The sequence below is a fragment of the Aquarana catesbeiana genome, linkage group LG02 (assembly GCF_042186555.1).
Source record: "Aquarana catesbeiana isolate 2022-GZ linkage group LG02, ASM4218655v1, whole genome shotgun sequence".
In the NCBI taxonomy this organism is placed as follows: domain Eukaryota; kingdom Metazoa; phylum Chordata; class Amphibia; order Anura; family Ranidae; genus Aquarana; species Aquarana catesbeiana.
The window spans coordinates 329,522,383-329,538,557 of NC_133325.1; the positions used below are offsets into that span (position 1 = coordinate 329,522,383).

Genomic DNA, 16,175 nt, shown 5'->3' on the forward strand with positions numbered 1-16,175 from the left:
GCTGCGAGAGGTACGGATCCCGGGGGCGGCTGGGAGATGAAGTTCCGGACTGCCACTCAATGGGAGAAGAACAGTACAGGCAAAGCGGCGACAGGAGGAGGATTGCACTGCAGTGATACTAGCACTACGGGGCTAAGGAGAGCTGGGGGAGGGACGCCTGCAGGCTAGACGGGGCGGGGCTACGGCTCATCGACACGCCTCACACCTATTCAACCTGCCGAGCAACGAATTGGTCCATTCACTTATTCAGCCTCTCACACAAACACACACACACTCTCCTCTATAGGAGTACACACTCTATATACCATACATGTGTATTTAAATGAGTGAATTTATATATACTTCTCCATATATACATACAGACTCACACACATACATATATATATATATATATATATATACAAACACTACACTCATATACATGCATATACGCACACACACACATATATATTCCATACGTGTGTGTTTATGTATATATATATATATATATCTATAGATATATATATATATCTATAGATATATATAAACACTCAGAAAACATTCATATGCACACATATATACATAGACATACTTACACACACACACACACACACACACATACCGTATATATATACTAATAGACATACATACACATATACAGTATATACACACACACATTTTCAGTACATACATACATATATACAGTATATACACATACACACACTCATATATACCTTATGAGTGTGTGTGTGTATATAAATCTACAGTATCTCACAAAAGTGAGTACACCCCTCACATTTTTGTAAATATTTTATATTATCTTTTCATGTGACAACACTGAAGAAATGACACTTTTCTACAATGTAAAGTAGTGAGTGTACAGCTTCTATAACAGTGTAAATTTGCTGTCCCCTCAAAATAACTCAACACACAGCCATTAATGTTTAAACCGCTGGCAACAAAAGTGAGTACACCCCTAAGTAAATATGTCCAAATTGGGCCCAATTAGCCATTTTCCCTCCCCGGTGTCATTTGACTCTTCAGTGTTACAAGGTCTCAGGTGTGAATGGGGAGTAGGTGTGTTCAATTTGGTGTTGTTGCTCTCACACTGGTCACTGGAAGTTTAACCACTTGCCAACCAGCCGCCGTCATTATACTGTGGCAGGTCGGTACGATCCCGCGGGCCGTCATAGCTATACATCGGCTCACAGGATCGGGATAGCAGGCACACGCCAGCTGCACAGCAGGGGGTGCCGATACCCGTGGCCGATGGTCGCGATGACCACCGGCCATGAGCAATCACGGGCACAAGAGGCAGAACAGGGACGTGTGTGTGTAAACACACAAATCCCTGTTCTGTGAGAAGTGACAGTTCGTGAGTTCCTAATAGCTAGGAACCACGATCTGTCATTTCCTCTAGGTCAGTCCCCTCCCCCTACAGTTATGCCACGTACACATGACCGGTTTTTCTGTCGGAATGAACTCTGACAGTTTTTTCCAACAGAGTTCCGCTGAAACGGACTTGCCTACACACGATCACACCAAAGTCCGATCATTTAGAACGCGATGATGTACGATGGGACTAGAAAAAGGAAGTTCAATAGCCAGTAGCCAATAGCTGCCCTTACGTCGTTTTTGGTCCATCGGAATAGCATAGGGAGGAACGGTTTTCCCTATAGGAATTGATTCCATCGGAAAGATTTAAAACATGTTCTATTTCTAGGTCCATCAGAATTTTCGAAAGAAAAAGTCTGATTAAGCCAACACGTGATCGGAAGGTCCAATGGAATGATTCCGTCGGACCTTTTCTGCCGGAAAGTCTGGTTGTGTGTACGCGGCATTAGAAACACGCACAGGGAACACAGTTAACCCCTTGATCGCCCCCTAGTGTTAACCCCTTCCCTGCCAGTGACATTTTTACAGTAATCAGTGCATTTTTTTAGCACTGATCCCTGTATAAATGCCAATGATCCTAAAAATGTGTCCGATGTGTCTGCCATAATGTCGCAGTCCCAATAAAAATCGCAGCTAGCCGCCATTACTAGTAAAAAAAAAACATAATAATAAAAATGCTATAAATCTATCCCCTATTTTGTAGACGCTATAACTTTTGTGCAAACCAGTCATCCTACGCTTATTGCAATTTTTTTTACCAAAAATATGTAGAAGAATAGATATCGGTCTAAGCTGAGAAAAAAATAGCTTTTTTAAAAAAGAATAAAATGGAGATATTTATTATAGCAAAAAGTACAAAATATTGTGTTTTTTTTTCAAAATTGTTGCTCTTATTTTGTTTATAGCGCAAAAAATAAAAACCGCAGAGGCAATCAAATACCACCAAAAGAAAACTCTATTTGTGGAGAAAAAAGGACGTCAATTTTGTTTGGGTGCAGCATCGCACGATCACGCAATTGTCAGTTAAATCGAAGCAGTGCCGAATTGCAAAAAATGGCCTGGTCATTTAGCAGCCAAATCTTCCGGGGCTGAAGTGATGGCACATGGCACCTCATTGTAAAGAACTCTCTGAGGATCTGAAAAAAAGAATTGTTGCTCTACATAAAGATGGCCTAGGCTATAAGAAGATTGCCAAGACCCTGAAACTGAGCTGCAGCATGGTGGCTAAGACCATACAGCGGTTTAACAGGACAGGCTCCACTCAGAACAGGCCTCGCCATGGTCGACCAAAGAAGTTGAGTGCATGTGCACAGCGTCATACCCAGAGGTTGTCTTTGGGAAATAGATGCATGAGTGCTGCCAGCATTGCTGCAGAGGCTGAAGGGGTGGGGGGGTCAGCCTGTCAGTGCTCAGACCATACGCCTCACACTGCATCAAATTGGTCTCCATGGCTGTCATTCCAGAAGGAAGCCTCTTCTAAAGATGATGCACAAGAAAGCCCACAGTTTGCTGAAGAAAAGCAGACTAAGGGCATGGATTACTGGAACCACGTCCTGTCATCTGATGAGACCAAGATAAGCATATTTGGTTCAGATGGTGTCAAGCATGTGTGGCGGCAACCAGGTGAGGAGTACAAAGACAAGTGTGTCTTGCCTACAGTCAAGCATGGTGGTGGGAGTGTCATGATCAGTGGCTGCATAAGTGCTGCCGGCACTGGGGAGCTACAGTTCATTGAAGGAACCATGAATGCCAACATGTACTGTGACATACTGAAGCAGAGCATGATCCCCTCCCTTCTGTGTCTGAGTCGCAGGGCAATATTCCAACATGATAACAACCCAAAACACACCTCTAAGACAACCACTGCCTTGCTAAAGAAGCTGAGGGTAAAGGTGATGGACTGGCCAAGCATGTCTCCAGACCTAATTGAGCATCTGTGGGGCATCCTCAAATGGAAGGTGGAGGAGCGCAAAGTCTCTAACATCCACCAACTCCGTGATGTCCTCATGGAGGAGTGGAAAAGGACTCTAGTGCCAACCTGTGAAACTCTGGTGAACTCCATGCCCAAGATGGTTAAGGCAGTGCTGGAAAATAATGGTGGCCGCACATAATATTGACACTTTGGGCCCAATTTGGACTTTTTCACGTAGGGGTGTACTCACTTTTGTTGCCAGTGGTTTAGACATTAATGACTGTGTGTTGAGTTATTTTGAGGGGACAGCAAATTTACACTGTTATACAAGCTGTACACTCACTACTTTACATTGTAGCAAAGTGTCATTTCTTCAGTGTTGTCACATGAAAAGATATGATAAAATATTTACAAAAATGTGGGGCGTACTCACTATATATACACCACACAAACACTCACTCCTATACATGCATACACACTTCCTTATATACACACACAGCTTTGCTGAGCCATCTTATGACCGTGTTCTACCCTGACAACAAAGACTTTTCCTTTTTAGATTTTGACATAATTACAAGGGGATCAATATTTCTGATTTGTGCAGGGCAGTCAGCCACTTGAAGAGTGACAGGCTGTAAAGCATAGGGATGGCCATGACCTTGTAGATGAAAAGATATCACACACTTCCTGAAATCTATTACTTTTACTAGAAAGCTGGTGGAGGGCACCGTGTTTTTTTATTGAGTATTTCATGATGAGTTTTTGTATCTAAAAGGTTAGTTCCCCTTTACTGACTTTTGCCAAAAAACATCCATGTGAACTACATGACGCTCACTACATTAACATGAAATGGTCAGTTTTGTAAAGAATGGTTTCATTTTCAGCTGCTTATATAATTGCCCTCCCCTGTCTGTCCCATAGATAGCAGAATGTGTTGAGTGCCAGATGCGCAGTCCCAGCAGTTCCATAATGAGCACTCAGCTTTGTTTCCTACCCATGCATGCTCATACAAAGTCCTCTTTTGCACTCTCACAGAACACTGAGCTGAAAGAAAGAGTGGATTGTACATGCATGGGTAGGGAACAAAGCCGAGTACTCGCTTGTGAGTTTCTGGGGCTATGCATTTGATGTTTGTTATGTTCTGCTATGTGCAGGACCAGGGCCACAGAGAAGAGGCCCAGGCAGCTTTTTGGTGTGGACAGTTCCAAGCTCAGCTGTCAGCAGCTGCAGGGGGGACACAGGGGGGTTTGGTTCCAGTGATTGTGCTCTCCCCGCCACTCTGATTACTGCCCTATCCACTGCTTCAATCCCCTTGTGAGCTCCCTTCCCATTTTCTCCTCTCCCTTCTATTGGCTATCAGCTGCTGTGAGGCACAGGGGGATCAGTGTCAGTCAGGGTGTGGGGGTAGGGGGGGACATGTCATATTCATCTTTCATTTTCTGCATGAACACGGTGACAGTGAGTGATCAGTACCAATCGCTCCCGTGTTCATTCATAACTGAAGCATAGTAAACTGTGCTTACTATGCTTAAGTTTGTAAATGAATAGGGAGTCTCTGTACAGAGCACTTCCTGTTCATTTATTCTGCAGTGCATCTGAGGCTGCAGAGAAAGGATTGGGTATCCTTGTCCTCCATCTCTTTGGCTCAAAAGTGTTCTTCTTAGCCCTCCCTCCACAGGGCTGTTAAAAAAATGTAAAATAATAATTAAAAAAACATAATTGAGTGCTCATTCACACAAATGTGCTGGTGGTGTGAATGAGTGGTTTGTTCCTGAAACGGGAGCCATGTTCAGGGCCATAAACCTGCACCCGCACCCAGACTGGGAGGGGGACCCTGTCAGGTAGGCTGTACAGGGCCCCATGATTTCTTACAGCAGCCCTGGATAGAGAGGGGAGGAAAATTATATAAGCTGCTCAAAAATTAAGCATTTTTTTTACAAAACTGACCACTGCATGTTTATGACTCCATGCATATGGATTTTTTTTTTTGGCAAAAGTCGGTAAAGGTAAACCAACCCCTGATTGTAAAAAGATGTATCCTGTATAAAATATAAAATATTTGTAGTTAGAGATTTTTTTTGAGCTGGAGCCCCTTTTACATGAGAACCCTCTGTTTCATCTCAGCACAGAATCCATAAACTAATCCATGGTTAAAGTGATTGTAAATAACAAACATGTTACACTTCCCTGCCCTGTTCCAGTGGGTTTGCACAGGGCAGCCCAGATCCTCCCCTTATTGGGTCCCTCTTCGGCGCTCCTGGAACCTCCCTCCTGTCGAGTGCCCCCATAGCAAGCAGCTTGCTATGGGGGCACCTGAGCCAAGTCACAGCTCCCCTTTGTCCATTCAGACACGGTGTTGCGGCCTGGCCCCACCCCCTCTCTCCTAATTGGCTAACTGACTCTGATTGACAGCAGAGGGAGCCAATGGTGCCGCTGCTGTGTCTCAGCCAATCAGGAGGGAGAGTCTCAGACGGCCGAGACACTTGAGGACATCGCCGGACAGAGAGGGGGCTCAGGTAATAATTAGTGGGGCTGAGGTGGGACCGCTGCACGCAGAAGGCTTTTTATCTTAATGCATTAAGATAAAAAAAACCTTGTGACTTTACAACCACTTAAAAGGAGAAGTACAGTCAAAGCTTGTTTGGCTGTACTTCTATGGATCACAGGAGTGCAGTTCGTTTTGCACTCCGTTTTCAGCAGAGAGCAGACTGAAATCCACTCTCTGTTGACATCACAGAAGTCATCCAGGCTCCACGTCATCACGACCACGGAGTCAGGATCCGCTAGATCCCTGGACCAACACCCGGATCAGCCTCTCAGCAAGCTTCCATGTAACCCGGCTCAGCCTCTCAGAAAGCTTCCATGGAACCCTGGTTGAGAATGGCTACCCTATGAGCAGCCAGATGTAAATGGACATGCATTCACCTTTTTCTGTCCATATCCATTCAGTAAACCAACTCATGCTCTTTAATTTCAGTGTAATGATACCGAGAGTGGCACTGATGTAAATATGTCAGTGCCACTCTTTGCACCACAGGTAACTGCCACTGCTGGAAAAGATCAAAAGAAAGGGGACCCTGCACATCATGTGTCTGGTCTGAAAACATCTGGAAAAGGCCAGTATATATATAAAAAAAATAGAACTATGAGGGCCTTCAGGGGGTAGGGATGCTTAGAGTTTGGCTTTAATGTAAAAAACTGTATTTTTGATACATTTTGAAGGACCTAATTTCACTTTTCAAATGCAGCATGCAAGTCTTTTTTCCAATGGATTAGTGGGAACAGACCCTACTAAGGCACTGATTTTCTCAAGTCCATCCATCCCTGCACAGAAGAACACAGCAACTTTCTAAACAAAGCATCTAATGTGAATGAGCTGCAGCAAACTCCTCCACAGTAAACAGATGAGGATCCAATATAGCACAATTAGGTGAAGATTTGTGCAATTAATTATGACAATTCTCAATGAATCAATTAAGCCCCATCACAATTCGAGGTGTAAAACTATGACACACAACACTGAAATAAATTTAGGAGCTAGGGGTTGAATATATTTAGATTCACTTGAAAACTGACTAATAACTTTAGAGCTGACCTGCTGTCGGCTAATGTCACAGAGCCGATCTAGGCTGAGGAAAGATCGTGACTATATGGTCGGGATCTACCAGACACCTGGACCAGCACCTGGCAGCCTCTCAGTAAGCCGCTGAGATCCTGGGCCAGCGGCTCCCACCCCCTCTACAGCCCAGCACTCCAGTGAGCACTGGGGGGGGTGGAGGCACAGCAGAGAGTCGGTGACTGATAGTCACCAGCTCTCTGAGAACTGAGCGATAAGCAGTCTTTGATTACTCAGTTCTCTGTCTTAGAGCCAACAGGGAACAGATGCAAAATTGGACCGATGCTGCATCCACCTCAGTAAGTTTGATTTAAAAACAAAAAAAAAAGGGAAAATAACTGACTTTTCCTTTATGTCAGTTATGTAGAGTGGTAGAGTGAGAGTATGTAGAGTGCTTCATGTACTTGTTCCTATTGTGAGTACAGGTTTATGTCAAAGGATAATACAGGAGTGCACAGGAAAGTGGAGGGAGGTTAGTATCAGCTCAGAAAAAGCATCAGTCAGAAAAAAAGAAGGTTTTTTAAATTTGTCTGATTGATTGGGCAGCCTTAAAGAGGAACTGCAGTCTGCTCACATAATTTGTAATAAAAACATCTTTGCCATCTGAAGCTTCCCTCCAACCACTTTGCATATTATTTTATACATACTGTGATTCTGGCTGCATCCATTTTAACCGTGGGCAGCTGAAACTGCTTCCTGTTAACTTCCTGGATTTACACAGACACACAGAGGCACACCTCCATCTCTGCAGCCTTGCAGCTCTCATTGCTCTCTTATAACTCATCCCCTCTCCCTTCCTGGTAAACTCTCTCGAGAGTAAGAGTGAGAGAGCTGTGCATGATGTCATAAGTCTAGGCTAATGACCAGACAAGAAACACGAAGTGGGCTGTATAAGGGATTTACTGGCAGAAAAAAAATGTTTAACTATCCAAAGTTAAAACAACAAGGGCAGAAGATTTAATGGATGGAAAGATGAAAAAAATGACTGAAGGTCCGCTTTAAGCTAGTCATATAGTGGCAATTTAAATGAGCAATCGTACTTTCAATTCAAATTTTTGTCAAAATCTTCAAGTAATCAAAATGATAAAATGGCAGTCTTGATCAACCACAAAGAAATTGGAAGGAAAAAACCTTGATTGAACCCAGATGACAATCAACAAACACCGACCTTGTTACATGAGAGCAAAGGGAGTAAGCCACATGCTCTTCCATACCCAAAATACCAAGCATTTTCTTTCTGACCATAGGGTAAAGAGCCCAGGGTGTATAGCTGGCTCCAAGAACCATAGCAGGACCATAAGCTTTCACTAAGGCTACTTTCACACTGAGGCTCTTTACAGGCACTACAGCACTAAAAATAGCACCTGTATAACGCCTGTAAAGAGCCTCTCCTGTCTCTCCAGTGTGAAAGCCGGGGGCTTTCACACTGGAGCGATGCGCTTGCAGGTAAAAAAAGTCCTGCAAGCTGCATCTTTGCAGCGCTGTAGGAGTGGTGTGTACACCGCTCCTAAAGCGCCCCTGCCCATTGAAAACAATGCAGCGGCGCTTTGCAGGCCGTGTTAACCCTTTTTTCGGCCTCTAGCAGGGAGTTAAAACCGCCCGCTAGCGGCCGAATAGCACCGCTAAAGCGACGGTAAAGCAGCGCTTAAAAATACGCCCACCCCTGTTACATTATCAACCAGTATAAATGCCTCTGTTTGGATGGTCAGTGTAAATTTCTTTTTTAATTTGGTGTTCAGAGTAATATCCCTTCATTACTCCAGTAATCAGTGTAAATGTTACGTTGGTGGTCAGTGTAAATACCCTGTTATATTGATAGGCAATGTAAATACCCTCATTACATGGTCAGTGTAAATTGCTTTGTTACATTGATAGTCAGTGTAAGATTCCTTTATTACACTACTAGTTGATGTAAAGGTCTCTGTTACATTGTTGGTTAGTGTAAATACCCTTGTTACATTGGTGGTCCTTTTAAATTGTCCCATTACATTGGGGGCAGTGTAAAATCTCTGTTATATTAAGGAGCAGTGTCAATACCCTCATTCCTTCCGTGTTCAGTGTAAATTACTTTGTTACTTTGGTAGTCTGTGGAGAATCCCTTCATTATACAATTGGTCAGTGTAAATGTCTCTGTTACATTTGTGGTCTGTGCAATACCTCAGTTACATTGGTGGTCAATGTAAAATCCCTGTTATTTGATGGGCTTTGTAAATACCCCTATTATATTGGTGGTCAGTGTAGAATCCCCCAAACCATTGGTGGCCAGTGTTGAATACCCCTGTACATTTGTTTGTCAGTTTAGAATCACCCCTACATTGGTGGCCAGTGTAGAATAGCCCTTACACTAGTGGTCAGTGTAGAGTCTCCCTTACATTGGTGGCCAGTGTAGAATCACCCTTACATTGGTGGCCAGTGTAGAATTGCCCTTACATTGGTGGTCAATGAAGAATACCCTTTACATTTGTGGTAAGTGTAAAGTCACCTTTACATTTGTGATCAGTGTAGAATCACCCTTACATTGGTGGTCAGTGTAACCCCCCCCCTCCCCCTTACATTGATGGTCAGTGTGGAAATCCTCCCTTACATTGGTGGTCAGTGTAAATTCCCCATTACATTGGTGGTCTATGTAAATTCCCCATTACATTAGTGGTCAGACCAGAATCCCTCATTACGTTTGTGGTAGGTGTAGAATCCTCCATTACTTTGGTGGTCAGTGTAAAATCCTCCTTTACATTGGTGGACCACAAATATTCGTACTCTTTATTTTTTCACTAAGCATTTCTCTATATAGCATGTCTGATTTTATTTTAACTTAAGTTTCAGGATTGGGGACTTCGCTCCCCCAATTATACCCCTAGTGTCAGGACCTGAACTATGGGCATTAGCTCAAATGTGTTGCTTCGCCCTACATGGGAAAAGCACATTTATTTTAACAAATTTATATTCCTGACTCAACTGAGGCAAAACACGAAGGTCTAGACTTAATGTTGTATGACAGTATTCATACCTCTAAAGGGTGCCAAGGGGTGCCTACTGCATACAGTATACCCTTTTTTTAGACTTCAAGTTATTGATTTGTAAATGCATCATAGTTGTTAATAATTTCTCTCATATCAGAACAACCTGACAAGTTGAGGTTGTCTGCAGATACTCATCCTCCAGATACTTAGCAGTGTAGTCACATGTGGCACCATGCTCTTGCTGGAGGGAAATAAAACTATGAGACAAACCTAACAGTCCAAAGAATAAGAAACAGACATTTAAACATCAAAGAATTGTAGCAGATCATACTGGCATAATCGTTAGTGTAAAAATGTGCCGAACAGAAAAACCCTGACAGTTTGAAAGGCTCTTTTCTCACGCTGCAGTCTATCCTTTTCCTGTTCCGTTCAATGTTCCACATTTTTTATTCTCACATCATTCTAGCCCAATTTTCCAGTCTTTTTTATGCACTACAGTAAGAAATGGATCAAAAGCACAGCTCCTCCTTTTCCTATGCTGATAAGCCCAGGGGATGGAAGCTTTCTTCTGTCAAGTCTACAGACCCACAGCTTCCAGCAAAATGTTGCAGTGGTGTGATGTATGCATCAAAAATAGCAATTCAACAGTAAATGAAAAATGACTTCATCCATAAAAACTCTTACAGAGACCACACTGTTGAATAACATAGCACCACCCCACTGTGAAAGTTCAGTATAGAGTGTGATTCAGTGTAAAAATGTACTTAGTGTCATTTAACTTACTTTAACCATTCATGAGGTCCTTTGTGAAGCTGTTTCCTCCCCTGCATCTCTGGTTCATCAACCTCCTTCCTGCCTATGGACTATATCATGCAAAAACACATGTTATGTCATGTGGAAAATATAGTGTACAGGACGCTGGGGTTGGTTCCTGAATGGTGGGTATATGTCCCCACTATTTGGGTTGTGGTCCCTTTAAGGGGATGATTTGAAGGTATGTTGAGGGGTTCAACTGCACTGTTCAAGTGCAACTGGAGAGGAAAGGAATGACTTTCAGTACTCTCTGGATTGCCAAGTCCTAATTAGGGGTCTGGAATTTCAGAGGTTGCAAGAATTTGGGTGGAAAGAACCTTCAATCCCTGATTACAGGGACTTTAGTCCAGAATGTGGTTAATCCAGATGTCTTGGAGTCCAGAAAAGAAAGAGGAATCAGTCATCACCTGGCAGTAAAAAAAGAGAGAGCGAGCACGCACATGCATGCCAAGCTGGACACACCCAAGTGAGCAGGATGAACAAAGCCTGTCTGGGATTGAGCCAAGGTTGCTGACTGTGATAGCCACCTCTTTGGGACCTCTGAGCAAATGGGAAGTCCCTAAACCCCAGTGTGGGACCGGTTTGATGGCGATGAGCAATTGCCATGTTTTTGTGTTATTGAATCCATTATGGACTGTTCTGTGTTTTTTGCTGAAGTAAGCTTTTTTGTTTTTGGACATTTGTTACTTTTTACATGTGGCTGGTGGTGATCCTGGAAGACCATATGACAACAGATACATCTAAAAATAAAGGGGAAAATTATCCCAGGCTCACTAATGGACTTCCAAGTAATGGAGCTGGGACTATGAGGCAATAAATGAGCTTCTATGTAATTTCTTTGCTTCAGAAGGCCAAGAGACACTCCTATTTTTGTTTTGTAAAGTCTCACATTTAAGTAATAAAACTATAAAAATTAAAAAGTTACATTTAAAAAAAAAAGTTTAACCTTTTATTGTTTCGTGTTTTTATTGTACCTAATTATTCTGCAATCTCTTTGGATATGATCTGCAGTCTCTGACAGGGTATAGTCTACTGCCTATGTATCTTGTGTTGTTCTGTTAAAGTGCTCAAAAATATACCAGGGAAACCACATTAGAGGTTTTGTGTTTAATGTCAAGACAGAACCCTTTATTGTTTATCATCTAGGCCCTTCCATACAGGGACCACATCCAAATAAGGGTGATATGATTGGATGGACGATGACAGCAAGTTGGGTCTGCTGGTGCTGGTATCTGTCTCTTGAAGTAATTCACAGATAGTGATATAGTGCGCATTTGAAATAAGCATGGTAGTAAATGGTAATATGCAGACATCATATGGCATATGTAGATGCGCAATGATTTTCTGATGAACATAGACTCACATCACCTTTTATTTAAGTCCATTTTTTATTTATTTACGTTTACATACTGGTGGGGAATTTTACAGTGAAGGAGGACCTGTTTGGTTTTACTTTTTCCTTCATAGGAACATGTATGGCCATAGGGGGTGTAGAAATTAATGACAGGGTGGGGAAACATTCCAAGGATTGTCTTTGGCATTGTGAAGGGAGGAAGCAATCCTGACTTAAAAACTGGAATGTTACCATTATTTTCTGTTACAGTAGGTCCTACAAACACAGGCATTATTCAGTCAGAACTTGTAAAAACTAGTATAATGGACTTCATATTAATGGTCTATAATAATAGAAAATGAATATTGAGAATGTATTAGGGTATGTACACAATGAATCAATTATTGTAATCATTGGACAGCACATTTTAGTATGGCGACTATTCTCTAACTGCCCCCCAATAAACTCAGGGGAATCCTTTAATACACTCATGGTGTGGAACACTTAGCAAATTATATAATTCTTTTCTGTGAGTGCTGGATGTGAGGATTAAATCTGGTTACGATTCAGATTTTTATGTCATTTTTATTGTATGTTGGTATTATGTTAATTATAAATTAGGCTAACGGTAGACAAAGTGGTGTACTATTTGCATTTTGGTAGTTTGATTTTCTGTAATTTTTCAATCTGAGTTATTTATTCTATGTTGTATTTTATCAGTATGGATGGTTTATCAGAGTATAGTTTTAATTTAGTTTTATTTGGTACGAATTGCAGTTATTGATATTTGTATTGTGTTATTGTGTCTTGTTATGTTCATTATTGTGATCTTGTGTTGTCTTTGTTGAATGTAACTGTATCTTAATAATTTACCTTTGCGATTAATAAAGAATTCTGAATCTGAATTCTGAAATCAAAAATACTTCAAGGTGGAACTATTATTAACTGCATAAACAGGATGAAAGTTGGTGGACTGTTCTCAGGAATTTAGTCAATTAAAATCAGTATTTAAGGGCAATGCTTTAATAAACTGTATTATTTTCAGTTATTCTATTTTTGATTCTATTTCAGTGGTTAATAAGCACATTTAAAATGGGAATCATTTCTAATTTACCTGCTAATATGAAGCTAAGGAAATATTTTGATCTAATTATAGCATGTGTATATTTCCTTGTGTTTTGAAGTGTAAGTAAATACGTTTTATGCATGCATAAGTTACAGGGTCAGTATGTGGCAAGGCTTTAATACTACTAATCTTTTTCCTGCTACTTTTAATTAGATCATTTCCACTCAGTCTTAATGGTTCTAATTAGGTATTGGCATAGCAGGACTACAATCTAAATTATAGATACAGGGAAAAAAATGATCGCAGAGGCAAGGTGTAGTGGACATTGTTTTGTATGGATTTGTCATTTCTTTATGTTGACCACCAAGCCTATAAGCACACACTTGTATTCCTCATTGTTACACAGGTGACGCTTTGCCAGCAACTGAGCTGAGAGTGTATGAATACAATGAAATAAATAAATCACTAGTGCATGTACTAATTAACTAACACCAGTAAAGGGCATTTGGATGCCTTTCAAGTTACACAACTCTACATTATTAAAATTGATTTATGTGTGCATATTCAATTTCTTTACTTAGTTGCAGATCTCACTACTTTTAAACCAAGTTATCACTTGAAACAGTTGCAAGACAGCTTGTCTTCCATGTCGCATATGAAATATTTTCCTTTCTTGTTTAGCAATCATCTCCCTCAACTGTTTTAAGAAGCAGGCAGAAAGGAGAAAAGAAGTGCCATGCTCATCATCTCCTGGCTGACCCAAGGGCAAGGCAAAATGCTAATTATCCATGTTTAACTGTGTTTTCATTAAAGTCATTGATAAACAACTCTATTTTCATCTCTATACAGACACGTAATCTTTTTTGAAAATTATTAAAATAAATTAATAATATAGTGTCTGTTTATAACATTTGCACAATATAGTTGCTATGACCTGAGAAGACATCAGTTTATCACAATATCTTTTACATATTTTGTACTGCTTAAGTGTACAGTTAATGAGAATGAAACTAATTTTTATTTAGAAGCATGATTCTGCCTCAAAGTGTCCTTATCAGTTCTGAAAAGTACAATGTATGATATGTCAGTGGAGAAGATAAACACTTGATTGACTATAGCTAAGGATATTTGCATATTGCAAACTTTAGTCTTTAATTAACAGCCATCAGAGACATGAACAGGAGAGAATTAAAATGTATGGTGTACAGTGCTTCCTAAAGTGCAACTGTCAGGATAGATAGATAGATAGATAGATAGATAGATAGATAGATAGATAGATAGATAGATAGATAGATAGATAGATAGATAGATAGATAGATAGATTTTAATTTCAACATTTGGTAGCTTAGAGCAGTCAGAACTGAATATTTGCTATGTGCAGTTTGTTTTCTTATACATGTTTAGGTACCCCACCATAAGTTGCAGTATCTCTAGTGTGAATTTATTGTTTGCAGCTAGGCTATAACCAGCCAGCCTGAGCTTTGTTTGTTATCTGAGTTCGGTAGGTTTGCATCTTTCTGCCTGTTAATGCTGCGTACACACGATCGGACTTCTCGTCGGAAAAAGATATGACGGCTTTTCCGACGGGATTCCGCTCAAGTTTGCCTTGCATACACACAGTCATGCTAAATTCACTGAACTTACGACCGTCAAGAACGCACAACGCGGCATTGGAAGTGTTTTCCAGTAGACAGAGTGAGAAGATACAATGTACTGTGTTATGAATTAATATTCAGCCCTGACTGGGGTTTAGTTCCAGTGACATGGGCTGGGGAAGAGGATGATTATTTGAAGATAGCTGGAGGAGTCCTTCCCTCTAATGCCGTGTACACATGAGCAGAATGTCCAACAGAAAAAGTCCGACAGGAGCTTTTCATCGTATATTCCAATCGTGTGTATGTCCCATTGGACTTTTTACGTCGAAAATTCTGACGGACCTAGAAAGAGAACATCTGTTGAAGTCAGGATATGACGAAACGCGTCAGTTCGTGGCTTACACGACGCTGGAAGTGACGTTTGAGCTTCACCGCAGTTCGGATTCACAACCAGGAAGTGCTCTGCTCCTTGGGACTTTGAACCGGCTGATCTCCGGAACGGTGATGTGCATTACTTCCATTGCTTGATTGACTGTTTTATCTTGTACGTATATTGGTTGAGGGGGATCTTGTGAGATGTAAGGGGTTTCTTTGAATAAATGGAATTACGCTATGTGCGCTTCTTCTTCTTTGTCATTTATTTATTTGGAGTTGTGACCCCCCATGTACCCCCTGGAGTGGTGCTGATAGCGATGTGATTAGGAGATTTCTTCTCTTGGAGGCTTATTTAATTTGCAGCTCTGGTGAGTTTGACCCCCTAGGGGGAGAGTGCTTACACAGGGTGAAGTCCAACTGACTGGTGGAAGGTGCACACTGGGATCCAGCTGTATTATCACCTATGATCATTTTCCTAATCACTTCACAGACTCTGCACTACTCTCTTTAAAGACTTTCGTGTGAAGTTGGCCGCATGACTTATATCTTTTGCTCAACATTAGCGCTGTTTATAGTGTGTATTTACATGTATTGTTATATATATACTATTCTTTTATATTGTCGATATTTTTAAACGGCTGCTGTTTTAACTTTTTGGTCACTTAGTGTATAAATTGAGTGTCATACCCCCTTTTATTATCTAGTTCAGCTCTCATTGTTTCTGACGCCAACCTGTCCTTCCGGCGCTGAGTGGTGTGCTGCAGGCCCGAGCAAACCCCTTTTAATAGAAAGAGAACATGTTCTAAATTCAACAAATTCCTATCTGGAAAACTGCTTGTCTATATGCTGTTCCGACATACCAAAAATGACACATGCTCTATAGCAAGTACGAGACGGAAGCTATTGGCTACTGGCTATTGAACTTCCGTTTTCTAGTCCCCTCGTACATGTTGTACGTCACCGCGTTCTGGCCGGTCGGAATTTGGTGTGACCGTATGTATGCAAGACAGCTTGAGCGGAATTCCGTCTGAAAAACCTTTAGAGTTTATTCCGATGGGAAAACTGGTCATGTGTACAGGGCATAAGACTTTGCATGGAGAAGATGTGTATGTTAAAAGTCCAGGTTGTCTG

The 16,175-nt window shown here is 41.3% G+C and overlaps 1 protein-coding gene across 3 annotated transcripts in view; it reads right to left on the reverse strand.

The window, feature by feature from the left end:
- DMD (dystrophin) overlaps nucleotides 1–16,175 on the reverse strand; it is a 3,507,873-nt gene that overhangs the window by 348,985 nt on the left and 3,142,713 nt on the right. The window contains exon 1 of one of the 3 annotated variants that reach the window (XM_073614840.1): nucleotides 1–138. This exon is cut by the window's left edge and continues 21 nt beyond it. The exons of the other annotated variants lie outside the window; for them this stretch is intronic. The gene's annotated coding sequence lies outside the window, so the exon portion shown is untranslated. Of the gene's footprint in view, nucleotides 139–16,175 lie in introns of those variants that run through there. 3 annotated transcript variants of the gene reach the window in all.